Genomic DNA, 6096 nt, shown 5'->3' with positions numbered 1-6096 from the left:
GCTGGGATTTTTGTAATGTCCTGGCATGTGAAAAGGTCCTTTTTCGTTTTTGGCGCTATGACTTTCAGAGTGGATTTCTTTCTATGATTATAAATACACACTATATCAGCTGGTTCCAGTGTAGGATTGCCCTATTCTGATTGAAGGAAAATTAAGGCTAAAGTTTATCTGAACACCCAAGACAGTCAACATTTTACTCAGACAAATAAAAACCATCAGTAAAGTCTTAGAATTCTGGAAGAAATTTGGTAAGAATGAAGAAACTCCTTTCTAACATTTAGGAACATATTAAGAACATGCTATTTAACTCAAGGATATTGTGGAACAATGAGTCCACTGAAACTGGTAAAGTCTATTCAAGTGGTGACGTGAAGCCTGACACGTAGCAATAGCAGAACAACCATTTTTGCAAACCCAGAATGGAACTGACTTGTTTCAATGTGAGCTGATGCTCGGAGTCCCTAACTCTGACCAGCGGTGGGTGAGAAGGTCAGTCTGAGGAGGAGGAGAGTGGTAAGCAGCAGCAGAAACTGCATGAAGGAACAAATACAGTTCCAGTCCTTTTTGCTAATTTATGTTAAATTTGGTAAATGTTTTCAGTAAAAAGTCTAAGCAAGTGATTAAATAAATGAAGAATTCTGCTACTGTATTTAAAAAAAAAAAAAACCAAAATGTTTTGAGCTTTTAATTTGAAATGTTTCTCAATACTCTTCAATTTTCAAGCACCAAACTAAACAAAGATTGACAATTAGAAGATCAGCATGAAACAGTTTTTCCTCTAATCTTTTCCTTTTTTTTTCATGCAAATAGAATCCCAGACTCACAGAACTCTAATTATGCCACAATCTGGCATGTTATAATACATAAATGAATCATGATGTGGCTGAATTTGAAACTTGAAGGCTCACTTGAGGAAGACTGGGCTCCTGATAAATAGATTTACAGCCTAATACTGTTCAGGGCTTATGATAAATAGAATTATAACCTCATACTTTGAAGTATTTTACAGCCTTCCTTTCAAAGGTTTCAGAATGCTTTTCTAACAACAATAATAAAGTAATCCTAAAACACAGTTGTGAGATACTGGTCTACAGAGAAGGTTAATACTTGTCAAAGCAAAGTAACTGACTTGCTCAAGGTCAGAGAGCAAACCTGGAGGAGTGGGAAGAAAGGAAGCCAGTCGCTATGCCTTTGCCGTTAGATGGGTCCGCTCATCAGGCTGTATCCATGGCACTGGCCCGGGATAGTTAAAAACACTGTACGAAGGTTGCCAGGTGGCCAACCTCCAGTGCTAGAGGTAGAAAGCACCTCTAAAATTAGCTGAAGCAATAAAATGTTCCAGTTGTGAACTTTGCAATCGTCATTAATTACTCTGAGGTTATGATTAATATTCTTACGCAAAATTTTCTGGGTGGAATTTTTCCAGTTTTGTGTCAAACCTCTTAGGGCTACAGCGGTTGAGAGAGTTCCTAATTATGAAGGATTTTCCAGTCAATTTGGGTTATTTCCAGACAGTTTTGGGTAACGTTGGTTTGAACTAATTTTTTTCTCCCCAGTGTAACAAACCCAGTTTACGGATGGGGATCGGAGGCACAGGGCAACTTGCTGGAGGACACTCTGGACTGAATTCTGGTCTCCTGTGTGTGTGCTCTGTCACCAGCTACACCATGCTCTGTCACTCTTTCTATCATTCTGTCACTCTGTCATTCTTTCTATCAGTTCTGCTATCTATGCACAAAGATACATTATAGGAAAACGAGTATTTTTCTGAGTTATAAAGCATCCAAGTGTGAGGCTAGCAATGAACTAGGGCAGCCTGTTCAGATCCATTGCCCATAATATGCTGAGATGTGCAAGAATTTACCAGTTCTTATATACGGAGCTGGAAAAATTGAAACTCAAAGGCAACCATGGCTGAGAAGAAAAGTAATCTACTAGCATGAATGAAGTAGAATCAAAGAAAACTCTTAGTCTAAGAAAGGGAAACAAGGAGGGATGATAGCTGATGTATACTGTACAATATCAGAGAAGAATGGGGATATTCACAAAAGCTAACCTAAGCCTACGGAGGCTAATGAACAAGGCACTTTTTATAGTTAAAAGAGAAAGATAAATTCCTCTCCAGGGTGATTACCAGCGGAAACTTAAATTAGCCATCGTTATAGAGGCAACCAAGGGAGATTAGTTAGCCTTGTAACAGTCTTGTTCCCTCACTGTATCTCTGCTATAGAATTTGATTAACTTATTTTTAATTCATCAGTGTTTTTGGAGTAATGTTTGCATATTTCTACAAAACCATCCTTATTTCATCCCTGTTACATTTTACAGGAAAATACAAATGTACGAAACGAGTTCACAGCCTCCTTTCTCACTAGAGCTGCGCGCCTGTTCCCAGAAGAATGAATTCCGCCGCAGGAGCGCAAGTGGAGCATCAGCAGCACTTTGCCATGCCAACTTCCAGACTTGGGGCTCTAGAGATTTTAATAGAACAGTTGAACTGGAAATCATTACTTTTTATGAGCATCCTAGAATTAGTCATAAGACATCATCTTACCCTTAACTGGCAGGGAAGTGTGCAGAAAAACTCAGGTCAGTTTTATTCCCCAGGTGATCTAAAAGCCTGAACAGCATCTAGAGCTTGTTTAGTCGATAGGAGGGCCGCTCATTCGAACAGGGTCAGAATTTCACCCTCTGATTTTGGGGTTAACATTTGGAAGCACGCTGGTTAAGATTTTCACATTTCTTTCTGTCTGTCCATGGTTAGGCAATACAAAGAGTTTTTAACTTTTTTTGAGAAATAAAACTCAGATATGGAAAAAATGAAGAAAGGTGGGCTTATTGGTATATAGCCCACAGAACGTGTCTTAGCAAGTCAACCAAAAATATACACTTCATAAAATATGACTGCCTGCAAATAACCTGGAGATACCATAGGTCACAACTGATCAGAATCTCTTTCAAGCAGCTTTTGATTTCATTTTGCTCTAATCTTACAAGAAGGTTAGTATGTCATCTTAAGTTTCTACCAATTATACAACTTTGAATCAAAGTGACTTCTGTGACACTGCAATAAAATTACATGGCAAGACCATCAGCCATCTGTTATAACGTTAATATATTAAATCCGTTACAGCCTGTTCTGCTAAAATACTCTAGAAATGTCAACTCATCACACAAACAGAAGAAAAATATGGATGAAAGTATTAACCACAAACAAAAAAAGGCACCTGAAACGTGTTTTCTAAATGTAAGAGATTTTGTACCCAGCTCCAGATATAAAACCAGATCTTCTGAAAACAAGGACAGTTAAAGAAATATGTTTTCAAACATTTGTATTATTGAACTGGAAATTATACTTGATAGTTTTGCCCAAATTTAATTTTAACCTCATTATCAAAAAGACTGCCATTATGAAATCAGGTAGCAGTACAATTAATATACATAAACTTTAATTTAAGGAATATTTCCACCTTTACCCACACTTCTTTTTTAATTCTGCAATATAGGCACACATTTCCAGCACCATTTCAGTAAAAAGTGGTATATCCTTTCAATACTACTCCTTCCCTTCAAATTCCAAACCAAAATTATGATCCTAAAAATGTGATAGCTAAAAGATAAAACAAAGTGTCTTACGGAGGGAGAATTTGGAGATGATACTTGATTTTTATAACAAGTCAACATATTGCTATAAACACCAGCTTGGAAACTGGCTTTACTTCAAAAAAAAGCAAGAACAATCCATGTTAGGTGTTAAAATTAGTTATGCTAGAAACAAGTTACTTACCTTATCAGAAAAGACACTACCTAGAAAGTTTTCGTGCAATAACAAATAGCTATGAAAGCTTGCTAAGAGATAAAAATGGTGATTCAAATGCCACAGGAAACAGCATACACTTTTATTGTTGGCTTCTTCTTTGGAGTAAACAAAATGAATCCTCATCTCATTACAAAGGAAATGCCAAACAATCTTCCCGTAAACTAATGAGTGAGCCAATTAATAAAATGAAAACAATTGCATCCAAAAATGTGTGGTATTTCTTTTGGTACACAAAATAAAAATTTTTGGTAGATGTGTAGAATTCTGCATCTAATTTAATTTGCAGTTTTGTGTCTGAAAAGTTCCTGCTTACTTGCTCAAAATATTAAATTAGGTACCTTGTATACTACCCCATTTAAACATTATCAAATAAAGGAATAATGGAGAAGAGCCTCAATACTCACATTTGGTTTTAAGCTGCTTCTCTTGGTAACTTGTGCAGCAAAATAAAGGAAGAAATAATGACACGTCTTCACAGAAACAAGCATTCATCAAGTCCAAAAGAAACAGAACACTTTGCCAGAGCTATTTGAGGGTCCCATCAGAATTTGGCTGGATGGAGGAAGGCTGAGGGTCAGTTTGTTTCCCTTAGACCTCATGACATGCAAATAGCTGGCTGCCTCACCACTGAATCAAATCATTCTTTGACATACTGTGTTTACAAATTGCAAATACATACCATGTAGGAGGTTCTTAAAGGAACATATTTCAGACGGTTGTCAAAAGGAAAAAGGCACTTCTGTTAAAAAACTAAAGAATTAACCCCCCCCAAAGTGCCAAACTGTTTAGTACAAAAAGAAAAAAAAAAAGGGGCAAAAAAAGAAAAAAGAAGAAAAAAGAAAAAAAAAGATGGGTCATCATTCATTCCCAGATACACTTTGGTCCATGCATAATGAATCCAAAAGACATCATGTGGGCTTGTAAATCGGAAAAGACATAGAAAAGTCGTGATTACTAAAGTCTGACTGTTGTGTACAGGAGATGGGGGGCAAGGAGAAACACTTCCAATTTCAGAAAAGACTTTCAGGGACACAGCAAAACTCCTCTGACACTATTAAAGCAATTTCTGGGCTAGAACAATTTGCCACTCTTCCAGCAGGCAGGAAGGTGTTCATATGGCAGCAATGGCCTCCTCTAGGTGCCCTCTCACTATTTCTCAGCTCTGGCCTTCTTTGAATTGCAGTCCTCTCTTTTACTTTTTTGCTTGGACAGAACAGGGGCCAGCTAACTTTCACAGACAGTCTACCGCATGCATGGAGCATACAGAAGTGCTTATACTTTGGATAAGACTATGCAGACCTTTAACCGATCGCAGCTGAAAGTAAGGATATTGTGTCCATTTAAGAATGCAGGCTGAAGTTACGCAGAGTGAAAAAAGGGATGGCTGCTTGTGGTATGAACCACGACTGACCTCCAGGCAGATTTTTCCACAACCAAGAGCCAATAAATCTGAATCATTTAGTCTATAATGTCAAGTGGGTGGGAGCTGTTTCATATTGCAGATAGAAGAAAGAAGGAAATGTTTAAATGGTTTAAAGATGTATTACGTTACCCGAAGACTTTGGTAAAATTGCCAAATCTGGACATGTTCTGGAGGTTATCTGTGTCTAGGTAGTATCTTGCAATTAAGACTGATCCTCTGATTATTATTGCCAAGAATTGGCCAAGAAGTGGCTGACTGGTTTATTAAACCCCTGCAGACACTTATTTTGTCATATACTTAAACTAGATTGAACTCTTTCCTCCTATTTTTATATGAGCTTTATTTATACCAAGCACTTTTCAAGCTTGTGGTTTTTGCAGATTGAGAAGAGAGAGGACAAGTTAGGTCCCCTCTGAATTTGAGTCCAGAATGAGAATCATGAATAGCTTCCTCTTGCATTTACTTCCAGAAAGAGAAAACTGGAAGTACACTTCTTGACCAAGTACCTTTTGAAGTTCACAAACCAGAGCAAGACAAAAGTATTACCCAAACAGATCTGTCGAAAGAGCTAATGACACTTAGAAATACTTCTAATGCAATACATTCTTTCCAGAAAGGATGAGAAGTACAGACACCTCCTCCAGCATATCACTTCCCTTAAACTTCAAAGACTATCCTCAAATTTGTCTAACTGTAGACAGAGATCATAACTCTGTTAATAGAAGACATGCCCAGAGAAGCATTTAAAACAGAATCAGAGTTTTTGCCAAAAGGTGTAATTTAAGTACAACTGAAGAGGTCAACAAAAATTTTGCTGCTTCTTCAGAGTATCAGATGATGTCTCCCCATCTCT

Source organism: Mycteria americana, chromosome 3, assembly GCF_035582795.1.
Source record: "Mycteria americana isolate JAX WOST 10 ecotype Jacksonville Zoo and Gardens chromosome 3, USCA_MyAme_1.0, whole genome shotgun sequence".
Taxonomy (NCBI): Eukaryota; Metazoa; Chordata; class Aves; order Ciconiiformes; family Ciconiidae; genus Mycteria; species Mycteria americana.
Note: the sequence above shows the minus strand (reverse complement) of the source record.